Raw genomic sequence first — 16,613 nt, 5'->3', positions numbered from 1 at the left:
TCTGTTGCTGCAACAGTGACTCCTGTCGTCTGGTTGAGGAGGAACACAGGGCGTAGCATGACTCTGTATGTGTAACAGCTCTCTGTGGGAACCCACTGCTGGTTGGTGTAAAGAAGAAGTCTGCGTACAACATAGTGGCTACAATTTGGGGAAGGCCTTCTTCCTGTTTCCGCACATCTTGACCCCTTATTACGCATTATCATGCAGACCACACTGTAGGTTTTTCTGTGATTTCCCAGCATACACGGCAGTCTGTCCAGGGTGATGGTTGGAGTGCTGGGCTGGGTCAGACCATCTGGTGGATGAAGACGGTCATGTCAGGGATTCCCCTCATGTTTGCTGCATGTGTGTACACTATATGGGCAGTTGTAGCCTAGCGGTTAAGGTACTGGACTAGTAAGCAGAAGGTTGTTGGTTCAAACCCCACCGCTGCCAGGTTGCCACTGTTGGGCCCTTGAGCAAGGCCCTTAACCCTCAATTACTTAGACTGTATAATGAAAGTCGCTTTGGATAAAAGCGCCTGCTAAATGCTGAAAATGTAAATATGGCCAAAAGTATATGGACACACCCTACTCAATTTAATCATTTCCCTCCAGTGATTATGTTGCTTCATTTTTATTTTCAGCTACAACTAGTGTTAACAAAAAAAAAAAAGTAAAAAAAAGTCAGACAGGGTGGGTGCTAGTCTGAAGCTCTCCTCAGCCAGCACGAGGGGTTCAAGGAACAGGGGAATTAGAAGGGACTCATTTGGGGAGGCGCTCAGTTGGCGCAGCGGTCTGTTTCACTAGCCCACCACCGTACTGATTTCATCATATGTGAAGGTACATGTATTGTCCACTATATTATGATTTTTATGGTGCTTCCTTTTGGAAGGAGGGCCTGTATTGAAAACGCTGATCCAGCCACTGTAGGTGTGCATACTGGACCATTGGAGCTCGTCGTCAACACACGGAGAGGTCGCGTTTTATTTATTTATTGATTTATTAGGATTTTAAACGTCATGTTTTACACTTTGGTTACATTCATGGCAGTACAGGTAGTTACTCATTACCCATAATTCATCAGTTCAAGTCATGGACAATTTTGTATGTCCAATTCACCTCACTTGCATGTCTTTGGACTAGAGATGTACCGATCGGGGTTTTTGGCACCGATTCCGATCTCCGATCTCCTTTCAGGGATATCGGTCGATAGCCGATTCCGATGGGGGGGGGGGGGCGTTGCAAATTTAGCAGTAAATAAAGTACATCAAACAACAACATCAGACATATTTCATTAGTCTAACTGACCACACACACGCAGGTTTAATGTTATCCAGTTCAGTCTGAAAAAACCTTAAAAAGAGCCTCACAGTGAAGATAAACCGGAGCAGCGTGTGTGTGTGTGTGTGTGTTTGTGTGTGTGTGTGTGTGTGTTTGTGCCTTTAAGAGAAATGATCTGTTCACTGTATCGCTTAAAGTGATTCACGAGTCGATTCATTTTCCGCGAAGCGTAAGTTTCTCTTCTCAGTTATCTCTCCGTGTTTACTGTTATTAATTAAATGTCGTGGTTTTAAATAAACACCAGCTACTACAGAACATTCTGTGTGACTCTCTTACATTAAAAAGCTTCATTAAAAAGCTTCATTAAACTGCTATTACCACAGATCTGTAACCGAGTCAGACTCGTTCCGTCTAAGCAGCTAAAAGTTTTCTGATCCTAAAAGTTCAGCAGATGATCCTGAACTAACGAATTTGGTAATGAATAAACTTTTGCCTCTGATTGGCTCTGTAACATTTTCTGTTCTCATCTACATCACAAGTAAGAACCGCTTACGATTTACCAAAGTGAACCAGGAGTTTATATAACGTGCTGATAGAATCGACTCAGATGTGACCGGGTTGAATTATCTTTTTAAAGTAAATATTTCAATCAGCAAAATTACATCGTATGTATGATGCACAACGTTAATGATGTTATTTTAGGTCATGAAGAGCTTTCACTGTGGTTTCTGTACGATGGTTGATGAATGGTGATGTGATGGTTGGTGCTTTGTAGCTCAAAGTCTGGATCAATCCACTGAGCTGTTAAGCTTAACGTGATCTTTATATATCACACGATCGGATCGGCTACTTTTAGGAAATATCGGTCGATCGCCGATAGCATATTTTGATTAAAAATCGGCCGATACCGATTCATAGCCGATCGATCGTTCCATCTCTACTTTGGACTGTGGGAGGAAACCGGAGCTCCCAGAGGAAACCCACACAGACACGGGGAGAACATGCAAACTCCACACAGAAAGGACCCGGACCGCCCCGCCTGGGGATCGAACCCAGGACCTTCTTGCTGTCTTACCCACCGAGCCACCGTGCCACCCTGAGAGGTCATAAACTGATGACGATGCATGTGAATTGTAAAAGTGATACCATACCAGTGTCGCCTGATTATTTCAACCTTTCATGTGTTCCACTAACGCTGGTGCACTTTGTCTCCTCCGCCGCTTATCTCCACGTTCCTTATCAAATCGGGCGTGGCTGTGTAAGACACCTGAGGTCATTTAGGACAGCAACTATCCATGTGTTCGCACTTTCCAGGGGGTTTAGCAGAGCACATGTGCCAGCGAAAACTCCAAGAATACGCTGTTACAAACACAACTGTGGCTGCTAATGTTTGTGGCTTAGCGCAAACCGTTCTTATAGGTTAACACGCAAGTACTAGCTAACAGAGCAGAAACAGACAGGAAGGCTGTGAACTACAAGCTAGTTAGCTCATGTTGAACATTTGAGTATTTAACACTGAATATACACTGATCAGCCATAACATTAAAACCACCTCCTTGTTTCTACACTCACTGTCCATTTTATCAGCACCACTTACCATATAGGAGCACTTTGTAGTTCTACAATTACTGACTGTAGTCCATCTATGTCTCTGCATGCTTTGTTAGCCCCCTTTCATGCTGTTTTTCAATGGTCAGGACCCCCACAGGACCCCCACAGAGCAGGTATTATTTAGGTGGTGGATCATTCTCAGGACTGCAGTAACACTGACATGGTGGTGGTGTGTTAGTGTGTGTTGTGCTGGTATGAGTGGATCAGACACAGCAGCGCTGCTGGAGTTTTTAAACACCTCACTGTCACTGCTGGACTGAGAATAGTCCACCAACCAAAAACATCCAGCCAACAGTGCCCCGTGGGCAGCGTCCTATGACCACTGATGAAGGTCTAGAAGATGACCGACTCAAACAGCAGCAATAGATGAGCGATCGTCTCTGACTTTACATCTACAAGGTGAACCGACTAGGTAGGAGTGTCTAATAGAGTGAACAGTGAGTGGACATGGTATTTAAAAACACACACAACACACACTAACACACCACCACCATGTCAGTGTCACTGCAGTGCTGAGAATGATCCACCACCTAAATAATACCTGCTCTGTGGTGGTCCTGTGGGGGTCCTGACCATTGAAGAACAGCATGAAAGCAGGCTAACAAAGCATGCAGAGAAACAGATGGACTACAGTCAGTAATTGTAGAACTACAAAGTGCTTCTATATGGTAAATGGAGCTGATAAAATGGACAGTGAGTGTAGAAACAAGGAGGTGGTTTTAATGTTATGGCTGATCAGTGGATATAAGCGCTTGAACGTTTTAATTACCACCAAGATGAGATTGTGATCTAATCTTTATAGCTCTTTATTAGCGACCGTAACAACAGTAACCATCCTGAACTCATCACATGATCTGAACTTTATACACCTGAAACTGCAGAAACAATAAAAACAGGTCACACAAGTCACATTTTTATGATTTGTTGAGGCTCCATGACTAAAAGAAACATTTTCTGAAATGATGACAAAATAACAACATTAAAAAATAGTAATAATTCATTTAATCTGCAGGCTTTACCATAAACTAACTAGTTTTTACCTGTTGGAGCAGCTTGTTTGTTTACATTTCTTCACCATTTTTAGTTAGTTTGTTTTCTCCTTCAGCATTTTAGTTGTTCCTGTTGAGCACTGCAATGATTTGCCACTTGCACCAGCCTCATTCTGTCCAAAGAGAGCCTAGACTATCACAAACACAAGCACAGCAGCCAGCCACTTCTTTTCACCTGCCAGTCGTGGGATTCCAAGCTATGCTTCATATGATTAAACACATACACACATTCATACACGCACATGCACAGACCAGTAGTAGAGGTGGCATATCGCAGCGGCAGCAAGGAGACAGTTCATCCAACCATCCATCCCTCCCTCCCTCCCTCAGGCACACCAAACTGAAGGCCGGCCAGGTCGGTGGCACTGCTGAAATTTACAGTTTCATGATCTGAACCTTCACGACTGCAAAAAACAGTTTTCTGAAATAACAATATAAACAAGATTTAAAAAATAACAATAATTTAGTTAACCTGCAGGGTTTACCATAAACTAACTAGTTTCGACCTGTTGGAGCAGCTTGTTTGTTTACATTTCTCCACTATTTTTTTTTTTTTTTGTTTGTTTTTCCCATTAGCATTGTAGTCGTTTCCAATTTCCTGTTGTGCACTGCAATCCTTTAGCACTTGCACCAGCCCAGTTCTGTCCAAAGAGAGCCTAGACTATCACAAGCACATTCACACCTGTCAGTCGTGGGATTCCAAGCTATGTTTCATATGAATAAACACGGCCTTCAGAACACACATACACTTGTGCAGATGCACAGACCAGTCCCAGAGGTGGCATACTGCAGCGGCAGCAAGGAGACAGTTCATCCAACCATCCATCCCTTCCTCAGGCACGCACAACTGTGTGTTAGATGCCTGGGCAGGTCGGTGGCACTGCTGACATTCAGCTCTGCAGTGGTGTGCTTCACCTGTGCACCCTGAAATGTCTTAAATTCTAGTAAAAACAAGCTGTTCTGCTATTTGGATCATAAAGCATGGATTATTTTTACTGACTAGTCAGGTTTTTACTCATGAGACTACACTGCACTCCAAGCAAATGAAATGAGCAGGACACAGACTTGGTTGATTTAAGTTTAGATGAGTGAGGAAGAGTAGATGGAGCTGACATTTCAGAGGGGGGAATAAGAGGCTTTTGTTTTTTTTATGTGAATATGGACGTTGGGTTGGAGATGAAGATGCTGATGTGGGACGATGGGTGTCGCGTAATGATCTCAGCAAACAGGGCCATAAAAAAAAAAAAAAATCAGGGCAGATATATAGAGAAACACAAAGTACAAAAACTCACCCAGGAAAAGCAAACTGGCTCGTGTATAGATACACTATATGACCAAAAGTATTAGGACACCTGACCATGAGCTTGTAGGACATCCCGTTAAAAAAACTAATGGTATTGATATAGAGTGACCTATGTCTGTAGGAATTTGTGCCTATTCGGTCAAAAGAGCATTTGTATGGCTGGGCACTAATGTCAAGAAAGCCTCTTGAAAGCTGTTCCAGTTCACTCCAGAGATGTTTAAAGAGGCTTTTTATAATGTCTTTATATATCTTGCTTTGTGCACAGGGGCACATTGATGCTGAAACAGGTTTGCTTGTTTATTTGTTTAGCTGGGCATGTCTGATGGAGGGAAGGTCTAATAGCATGTCAAAAATACCCTGAGGGTGCCAATCTATCGCAGAGCTTTGGTCATCCCCTTCTGGCAGTTGTAGCCTAGTGTTTAAGGTACTGGACTAGTGATCAGAAGGTTCCTGGTTCAAACCCCACCACTGCCAGGTTGCCACTGTTGGGCCCTTGAGCGAGGCCCTAAAAAAAAAACAATTGCTCAATTGCTTAGACTGTAAGTTGCTTTGGATAAAAGCGTCTGCTAAATGCCTAAAATGTAAATGTATTAGGATTTTAACGTCCTGTTTTACACTTTGGTTACATTCATGACAGGAACGGTAGTTACTCATTACACAAGATTCATCAGTTCACAAGGTTATATCGAGCACAGTCATGGACAATTTTGTGTCTCCAATTCAGCTCACTTGCACGTCTTTGGACTGTGGAAGGAAAACTGAGCACCCGGAAGAAACCCACACAGACTGGGGGAGAACATGCAAATGCAAACTCCACACAGAAAGGACCCGGACTGTGCCACCTGGGGATCGAACCCAGGACCTTCTTGCTGTGAGGCGACAGTGTTAACCACTTAGCCACCGTGCCGCCCTGCTGAAACAGGTAAGGTCCTTCCATAAACTGATTTATTCCAACTGTTAGTAACTGTTGTTGTAGAAATACACAAATTCAACAATAGGACGGGGTGTCTTAACAAAGTGAAAATAATGTGACTGTTAACGGTGGGTTGATTGTTGCATTTGCTTTGGTTTAAATGCATTCATGTATTTTACACAATCAAGTCACTTCTTTGTCTAACGATAGCATCGGTAGAGCAGCACGAAACATGCAACGTAGTTCAAACCCAACAATTAAGGGGACTTAAAGCGAGACACTAATAACAGCCATTTATAGGGTCATTTCAAACAGAATAATTACTTCAAAGACGTCTTTGGAACAATCATGATTGAAGAGAAGATGAGTGGTCAGTTTGTACCCGAGCTATTTGCTCTTTAAATTGCTGCCCTCAGAAATGGCAGAAGATTCAGTAAACTAAACTAAGATGTTCACTCATTTTCATTCCTTTACTTGTCATTACAGAAAACTGTGAGATAACAAGACTGGCAAAATCTCAGAAAAATAATATGTAATTTATAATCATTTATAATAAACTAACATATAAGTAGGGTGGCACGGTGGCTCGGTGGGAAGCACTGTCGCCTCACAGCAAGAAGGTCCTGGGTTCGATCCCCAGGCGGGGCGGTCCGGGTCCTTTCTGTGCGGAGTTTGCATGTTCTCCCCGTGTCCACATGGGTTTCCTCCGGGAGCTCCGGTTTCCTCCCACAGTCCAAAAACATGCAGTCAGGTTAATTGGAGACACTGAATTGCTCTATAGGTGAATGGGTGTGTGTATGTGGGTGTGTGTGTGTGTGTGTGTGTGTGTATATGTGTGTCTGCCCAGCGGTGGACTGGCGCCCCATCCAGGGTGTTACTGTGTGCCTTGCGCCCATTGATAAAGCTGGGGTAGGCTACAGCACCCCCCGCGACCCTAATTGGATAAGTGGTTAAGAAAGTGAGTGAGTAATATATAAGTATTTTATTTAATTAAACAGAAACACACAATTACAGAAACAAATAATTACGTTTGCATTACTCATTTACATTTGCAGCATTTAGCAGACGTTTTTATCCAAAATGAATTACAGGTATGACTACCATTGAGGGTTGGGGGCCTTGCTGAGGGGCCCAACAGTGGCAGCAATACATAATGTGCTGATCTTATGTACACTATTTTTTAAATTCTATTACAATGGGTTTTTTATTCTTAATTGTTATTTATTTTACACTATTTTATTTGGGGTTTTTTTGTACATCTAACATCTAATCTATTTTCTTGCTTAGCACATGTAGAGTGGCCAGTAGAGTGGCCAGTAAAGCTGATTCTGATGTACTGATACAGTCAGTATTTAGGATTGATTTGTTTTATTTCCTGCTCAGCCTACTGACATATTTCACACAGTGAAGAAGTCTGGTGCAGACTGACTCGATACAGATCATTCACATGCACGCAGGAAAGAAACGATCATGAAGAAAGTCGCTGTTGTAACTTGCTTCCAAAATCAGCGTGGTTCAGAATTGGATCAGAATTGGATCAGTATCACTAACAGATATTGATCTGAGGTTTGATACGTCCCTGGTTTGAACATCAGCCTATTTTGCTAAGCCTGAGATTAAACCCTAGATTACAGTTGAGTGAGTTAGGATTGGTAGAATAATAAAGTGAACGGCTGCACAAAGTGCTTCCTCAATTAAACATGATGAACTTTGTGGTGCTCAGATGGAGCAGCGGTCTGGGCCAGGCAGTTTGAGCCAGTCAGTCTTGGGTTCAAGTCTCAGAAGTGGTAACAGGCCAGGCTATCTACAGACTGGGCATGTCTGATGAAGGCAAGGTCTAATGGGGTGTCAGAAAACAGAGAGTATAGTGTGATCGGACTCTCAAATAAAATTTGCCCTGCTCTGCTTTATCCTGGTCAGGGTCACTGGGAAACACTAAGTGTAAGTCAGAAATACCCTGAGGGAGCCAATTCATCACAGGGCTTTGGTCATCCCCTACTCAGGCATAGCCAATCATGCCTGTGTAGATGCCTGGCCAGACGACAGCACCGCTGAGATTCGAACCTGGATCTCAATGGTGGTGGGTTACTGTAATAGAGATTTATCATTCTAGCCATTACTAAAGAAACATGAAGGTGAATTTGAACAGCTTGAATTTGTGGGTTTCTATTGGGTACTCCAGCTCTCCACCTGCCAAAAACATGCAGGTAAATTAAAAGCTATAAATGACCACAGGTGTAAGTAGGAGAATGCCTTAGTCTCTCTGAAAAGATCTGGTGCCCTGTCAAGAATGTACACCTCGAGGACAGAAGATGTATGTACACCAGTTGCACAAAAAGTGCCCTCAGCATGGGTGTTACTTTCAAACCTTAAAAGTATTCACAGCTCTGACCTTTCCACAAACACTAACTCTGTTTATAAAGCTTACCAAGCGCCCAGTGCACTGTGAAAACACAGCTCAGTGGGGACATGTCAAGGAAAACGTACAACATTGTGCCTTCACAAATCACTGACCCGAGCCCGGGGGTTCGGATTTTCTTAACACTACGGGTTCACTTTCTTTCAGAGACTATACGCCATTATTTATTTACAGTACCAGAAAATCTCAGGCCAGGCTGAGGTCTGCTGAGAGAAATATTTAAGTCAAGTGAGGTATATTAAGGAAAAGAAATACTGACGAAATTTAGTAAAACCCTGATGGAACAGGAACTCAATTAAAACAAATAATGTTCAGACTACTGACAAAAGAGTCGGATCCATCCATCCGTCACGCTGGACTCCTAGAGGTCACTTACCTTCCAAAAGCAGCGTCTGGAGTAGGGCTGTCGCGCTAACCGCAATTTTGAAATATCGCGGTATAGACCAGCCAACCGCAGGGCATGCTGGACAACCGCAACACCGCGATATTCACGTTTTTTCTTTCTTTCTTCTCCTTTTTTTTATTGTTGCAGGTCCATCTTGTTTTATACGCTTACATTCGTGCGTAATAAATGTTAAATAAATTCATAATGAAAATGAGCTAGGAGCGACATTTTCCCGCAACCTGTTCTCATCCGTTGCTGCTGAGTGTCAGGCTTTGTGTTTTAAAATGTAAACAATCGCAACAGGAATTATAGGCAAGTTTATTAATGATTAAATTGAGTTCACACTCAATAAATACTTGTAATTTAGACTATATTCAAACAGCCTCGGCGAACTAAAACACTTAATGACGGTTAATATGGCAGTGCAGCCTGCAGATTCTCTCTTGCTGGCTTGCTGGAATGATTTAAATGTATTTTTTCGTTGAATAAAAATGTATTGAAACGAATAATAACTTGAAATGTAGTATATATTGTTATGTTAATTACACCTACTAAATAGATGGTTAATAGTGGCGCGATAACCAGGCTAGACTTTCTCTGATCTCTAAAGTCGCATGCAGGTTCAGTACATCTAGTGTATTAATGCAACGAGCACCATCAGAGAGGGTTTTAGTACTGAGGGGAACATCACTACCCCACTCAGATCCTCTCTAAACCACATCAGATGAACATGTTGGTTCGTCTAGCGCGCATGATAACGCAGGTTTAAACTCTTACAGACTTTATTCTTTATTCTATTTTTTTACCATATTTTGATTAGATGTGCATTTAAAATATTTAGCCCAAACACTTTTTTTTTGTTTCACACTGTATATCTAGCCTAGGCTAGAAGCTTATTTAAACCTTTTTTTAATAGAGAAAAGACGCGCATCCCTGCTCTGTTCTGTATTTAACAATAGCCTAAACACGCATTTCATTGGTCTTAAAGCCGTCTCATCTTTGTCATTATAAAGCAATAATATATCGAATCATAGCCTAACAATAAAGCTTGTTTATATAGCTCTAAAATCCAGATCAATTAAGTAATTTTCAAAAACAACAAAAAAATGGCGATATAACCGCATACCGCGATATTGAGACAGGCTGAATACCGCAAGGGGAAATTCTGTCACTGCGACAGCCCTAGTCTGGAGTACTAGCCTCTCAAAACGATTCACCTCCAGCCAAACTGGCTCATGTTAAAAGCATATTAAAGATACGCAGACATGGCACTCAGGGGGAGCTGCGGTCTAATGTGCTAACCCACAATCTCAACTGTGCTGTCAACCTGGCTGACTCCCACACAGACACGACTGGCTGTGCCGGGGTTGTTGGTAGAAGGGGTTCTTCATTGCTGTTGCAATTGCAATATCTGCTGGCTGGCCGCCTGCATGAGAGAAGTTGGAATAATACTGCTGTCTGTAAGTGCAAAAGAGCACCATTTTTGTTGTTATTGCTTCACCCACACCTTCAAGCTGTAGCCTAGTGGTTAAGACTGGACTAGTGATCAGAAGGTCGCTGGTTCAAGCCTTACCACTACCAGGTTGCTGCTGTTGGGCCCTTGAGCAAGGTCCTTAACCCTCAATTGCTCAGACTGTATACTGTCACAGTACTGTAAGTCGCTTTGGATGAAGGCGTCTGCTAAATGCTGAAAATGTAAATGTTAAATAATAATAATAATAAATTTCATTTATATAACGCCTTTCTCAAGCAAAAGCAGTATTTTGTACTGAATGCGGGTCTTAATCAGTAACCAGTGAGTCTTGTACACGATGGGGCTGATATGAGAACATTTCATAGTGTGAGGTTTGAATGTACTGTAGCCGAGCGGTGCTTTTGAAAGGAAGACCTATGAATGGGTGCATGCAGAAGGCATGAATTAGTCTCTTTATTTTTTACATTGAGTAAAAGAAGTCTTTGAAGTCTTCAGATGTAACGAGGATGAAAAAGGAAATTTTGGTGAGGGAGCACATCTGGGCTTCAAAGTTAAGCAGTGGGTCAACTCTGAACATTTGGCTTTGGATGTGGATTTGGCTTTTATGACCAACTAAAAGGATCCCAGTTTTGTCAGAGTTGAACTTAGGAAAATTGAAATGCATCTTGTCCCTTTATTTCATGGATACATGCTGATTATGCATAAGGAGGAATACACGGAGCAGAGGAAAAACTGATGAAGATCTCAGAATCACCAACATAACAATGAAAACTGAGGTCGTGACCTCGGATAACGTGACCAAGAGGAAGCATGTCGATTATGAAAAGAAGCGGACCCAAGAGAGATCCTTGGGGAACGCCTTGTGTGAGTGGACCAATGGATGAGTAGTGTTTTTGGATAGAGATGAAGTATTGTATGTCCACGAGGTAAATTTGCCATCATATTCAAAGGTACTGGGACAGATGTACTCATGGCAATCATTTACAAATCCGACCCTATTGCTAAAAATAATGCACAAATCCAGGCTGTTGAGCACGATTAGATCCAAAAATCACATTTTTCACATTTTTCACTCATTCTGATCTCCACCCTTCTTTCGCCTGCTTATTTCAGACCAGGCCAAGTGCACGCCTGGAGGATGTGTGCGATGGGGTGGGGGAAGTTGTGGTACGAGGCGTAGGTTTGAAGGAACATATGGTGGGGTGTGTGCCTCATGGGGATCCTAATTACCAAACACTAATACACCCCTCCGTCCCCTCCTCCAAACTGCACCACACCACGAGCTCCACGAAAATCAATATTCACAAAGCATTTTAACACGGCACACCAACTATGTTCCTGATTTTGGGTGATATTTGCAGTCCTATTTTTAGCAAGATGTTAACAGAGATAATCACAGTTACACACACACACACCTACACACCCAGATGGTAAAGTAAACTGTACTGTACGTGTCAGGCACCGTGGACACTCCAGGAACAGAAACTCAACAAAAGTGCACTGAAGCAATTCGCTAGTGCTGATCATTATTACTGATAAAACAGAATTTAAGGCATGACAGACAGACGGCTGATATTTTATCACTCTCATCGGGTTCTTTGTTTTAGAGCATCCAGCCTTTACAAAAATAAAATTCAGTTCCGCACAACCATGAAAAACAAATCAGATAGGAAGTGCTAAATAAAACAGAAGTGCAATCATACACATAAGTAGAGAGGTGCATTTCCTGAGGAAAATGCGAGTGTGATTGCAGTGTAGTGGGTGGGCGGCGGTGCGTGTCATCAATGGGCCGGACGATTTAGAGTTGGAACGGCACTGAAATTTTAAAAAATGAATGGAAGGGAATTGGGACAAAAAAACGGGTGGGGGTGCGTATCTAAATGCTGCATCCAAGTTGGGGTGTCATCAACGAGCCGGACGATTTAGAGTTGGAACAGCGTTGATATCTTGAAATTGGAAAAAATGAATGGAAGTGAATGGGGACAAAAAACGGGCGTGGCAGGTGTGCGGGGGTGCGTATCCAAATGCTGTATACAAGTCAGGGTGTCTTAATAGACAAATGGCTGCATACGGACTTGCAGATTAACCCCAGAGAACAGATTTGTTTCCTTCATGTTGGACAACCCTCACCTGGATAAAGTCCCAACTGTTCCTCCCAGACAGACCGGACTCCATCCAACCTCCTCCATCTAATCAGGTTAGATTTTTGTGTTTAGAGCCGAAAACATGAAAGACAGAGCAAGCCGACGCTCGTCTAGCAGACTTATAGCAGGGTAATGACAGGCTTATGAGCAGCACTTACATCTTACACCGACCCAAATTACCGGCAATCAGCCCAAAATCAGCCAGGAGCAAACAAAAGAATGAAAGAGTCCCTCAAGGACCCAAATAACCTCCCGTACGTTTCGTTTCACATACAGGAACAGCCACGGTACAGATGCACTAGTGCAGATGCCCCACTGCTGCGTTCTCTTCACTGGCTTCATGTAGCTGCACACATTCAGGTTAAAACACTGATGCTCGCCTACAAAGCCAAAAATGGACCCAAGCTACCTTCGAGGTCTAATCAAACCCCGCTCTGTACCATGCAACCTCCGAGCCACTAGTCTCGCTCGACTTGATCCTCCACCCAGGACTAGAGGAAGACGAGCATCAAGGATCTTCTCTACTGTCCGTCTTTGTCTGTCTACGAGTCTTTTGCTCTCTTTAAAAAAACTATTAAAAACCCACATTTATACTAAGCACTTAAGCTGATTTATACTTACTTACTAACACACTTTCATTAAAAAAATAAAAAATAACTGGTTCTAACAGGTTTTAGCAGATTTGTGTTCTTGGACTGTTGTTGTACATAAACTAGAGTAAGGTAATGTTATGTTCACTACGGAAGCACTTCTGTACGTCGCTCTGGATAAGAGCGTCTGCTAAATGCTGAAAATGTAAATGTAAATGTAGTGCGGTGCTTTTCCACCCAGTAAACATGACTGCTTGGTGATGCCCCTATAGGGCATCCAACCATAAGTTCCCAAAATTTTGCTGTCATCAATCATTTATGCTGCTTGCAAATGTCTACAACTGCCCTAGGATGAAGTTGTGACTACTACTGATCATGAATCCTCACCCCCGGCCACTCTCTATATGGAGTCTGGCATGTTTTCTGTACGCCCTCATGAGTACAGCAGGTACTCAGGTGCTGTTTTTGTTCCCGTCCAAAAACACCGTAGTAGGTGGATTGGCAACCTGTCCAGCGTTTATCACCACCTTGCACTGCAGCCCTGATCAGGATTCACATTCACATTTCATTCACATTTTCAGCAATTAGCAGGTGCCTTTATCCAATTGACTTACAATTGAGAAGCAGTTGAGGGTTAAGGGCCTTGCTCAGAGGCCCAACAGTGGCAGCATGGCAGATGTGGGGCTTGAACCAGTAACCCTCCAGATACTAGTCCTGTACTTTAACTGCTGAGCTACCACTGCCCCAACTGCCATAGGATGAAGTTGTTCCTACTGATGATCATGAATTGTAATGTCATACCATACCATCTCTTCAGGTAGGGCAGTTGTAGCCTAGTGGTTAAGGTACTGGACCAGTAATCAGAAGGTCGCTGGTTCAAGCCCCGCCGCTGCCAGGTTGTTGCTGTTGGGCCCTTGAGAAAGGCCCTTAACCCTCAATTGCTCAGACTGTAGACTGTCACAGTAATGTAAAGCTTCACCCACCATTAATTAGGACTATATAAAGGAATACTGGGATGGCCCAATGAAGTTCAGGGGTAACACATCACCCCCTGATCAAACATTCTGGCCCCACCCTTTTAATTATTTAATTCAGAAAAATCCAACGTATCATGTCATGCTTGATTTATATATTATTATATATATTTATTATTATTATTATTATTTGTAGGCAGACAGGCACGCGCGCGCACACACCTCACACGCACGCGCACACCCTGACCAGCGTTACTTTATACACAATGTGAACCTCGGGACTCTCTCACACACACACACACACACACACACACACACACACAATGTGAATTAAAGCCACCTAACCAACGTAAACATGAAGTCGGTTACTCGTTCACTCACCTGTAATAGATGAGTGTGGGTTGATTCTCCTCAGGTTCGGTGTAATCGATATAATCCCGGTTTAATCGTGATCTCTCTCTCATACACACCACCGCTCGCTCTCATTTAGCCCTCGCGCACACAACCCTGCTGCTGCGTAGCAACGCCCCTCCCACCGCTCGGTCTTGCTTCCAAATCTGGTCCTTCAGATACTGGGTTGCCAGATTGGATCAAGGCTTTCTCTCTCTGTTAACAGGGAATAAGGGGGGAGTTCGGGCTCTAGAGGTTCCGTGTTTCTTCACCCGTGCTAGCTACCTAACAGGGTAGTCTAATGTGCTTTTATTTGTGTGCAGTCAGGCTGGGCGGTCTGATCAAAAATTTGTATCACGCCGCTCAGGTGGCGCAGCGGTAAAAACACACGCTGTTCACCAGAGCTGAGATCTCGGATACATCGTATCGAATCTCGGCTCTGCCTTGCCGGCTGAGCGGCTACATGAACAGCGATTGGCCTGTTGTTCAGATAAGGGGCGGGATTAAGCCGGATGGGGACTCTATCTCAGACTGGTGCGATTACGACCTTTGCTGGCGTGCGGTAGAGGGTGTGGCTCTCCGTACACAGCGCTGTACCGCGCTACACTCGTGTAGGAGTGTAGGTGATAAGATGTTCGATTGCTGTGCACGTGTCGGAGGGGGCGTGGAGCAGCCTCATCCTCCCGAATCAGGAGCAGGGAAAGGCATTAGTGAGAAGATGATTGACGGGTAGAAATTGGATGCGCTAAAGTGGGAGAAAAAGGGATATAAAAAATTGTATAACAGTATTTTTTAAGATTCTCACAATTTTGGGCCGTTCAGGTGGCGCAGTGGTAAAATACTCTAGCACACCAGAGCTGACATTTCGAATCTCAGCTCTGCCATGTGGCTGGGCGGCTATATGAACAACGTTTGGCTGTTGTTCATCCAGGAGAGAGCTGGATAGGGACCTCGTAACTGATGCATCTACGACCTCTGCTGGCTGGTTGATGGCGCCTGCATAGAGTAGAGGAATAATGCGATCAGGGTGTGGCTCTCCGTGCACAGGGCTGGTCTGCACATGAACTCGCCTCGTGCAGGTAAAAAGATGCAGTCAGCTACAGCACATGTGTCCGAGGGGCATGTGTCAGTTCGCTCTCCACAATCGGGGTGCAGGTCAGCACCAGTAGAGAGGGAGCATAACGCAATTGGGTAAAAATTGGACGCATTTAAAAGAAATTTTGAGGGAAAAAGGGAGAAAATGCAATAAAGGCTTATTCTACTGTCATAAGTTTATAGAATATAAACTTATTGACTGTTACGATATGGCCATATATGAAAAATCCATACGGTATGAGGAGTCAAAGATGGTATACCGAATGTTCAGCACTACAGTGTGTAAAGACTGTGGTTGATTAAAGGTCTCATAGGTGCTTGGTTACAATGTAACTGGTCAGAGAAGCTGGGCTTAATCAACTATTTTCACTTTTTTTGCAATGCTTAAAACTACTAAATATTTACCTGTGCACCTTAAGGATAGATGTTTATAAAAAAAAATAGAATTTGGTATTTTGTTATTCTTAAAATACATACATTAGCCACTAATTTGAAAGTAAATAAAGAGAACATCTGGCAACCCGGCTTGATTGGCGCGCTGTATAGAAAAGAGGCGGAGCTTATCTGGAATATTAATAAACCTGTTGTGTGCGCTACTACCGTCCATGACGTCATGTACAACATGTCATTATTACAAGTTTAATGCAAATTAAATTACATTAAATTAACATGTTATATCAACATTCATTCATTATTACTGCATAAAATGTGACAATAAATAAATGGTTTGGTAATGGTGCCTTACATCATTCTGGCCCAGAGGCTGACACACAAGAAACATGAACTTAATTTGAGCTCAGACTTACTGCGTCCAAAAGCTTGCTTAACTGTGAAAAGTGTCACCAAATTTCAAATTGGTCAAGAGACCACTGTTTCATGTACTTGAGTGATGTCAGACTATCCCTATTTATATGGGCACAGATACATCCCCAACAGTTACTGTAGTCAACAATGCCACAAAGTTAACATTTACATTTACATCATTAAGCAGACACTTTTACTCA

At 43.0% G+C, this 16,613-nt stretch overlaps 1 protein-coding gene across 2 annotated transcripts in view; it reads right to left on the bottom strand.

The window, feature by feature from the left end:
• Positions 1-14,586, bottom strand: part of pak1 (p21 protein (Cdc42/Rac)-activated kinase 1) — a 78,949-nt gene extending 64,363 nt beyond the window's left edge. For both annotated transcript variants that reach the window (XM_063004411.1, XM_063004412.1), the window contains exon 1: positions 14,506-14,586. The gene's annotated coding sequence lies outside the window, so the exon portion shown is untranslated. The remainder of the gene's footprint in view (positions 1-14,505) is intronic.
• Between the last annotated feature and the right edge of the window lie 2,027 nt (positions 14,587-16,613).

Source organism: Trichomycterus rosablanca, chromosome 11 (assembly GCF_030014385.1).
Source record: "Trichomycterus rosablanca isolate fTriRos1 chromosome 11, fTriRos1.hap1, whole genome shotgun sequence".
Taxonomy (NCBI): Eukaryota; Metazoa; Chordata; class Actinopteri; order Siluriformes; family Trichomycteridae; genus Trichomycterus; species Trichomycterus rosablanca.
This window is presented reverse-complemented; position numbering and strand designations above follow the sequence as displayed.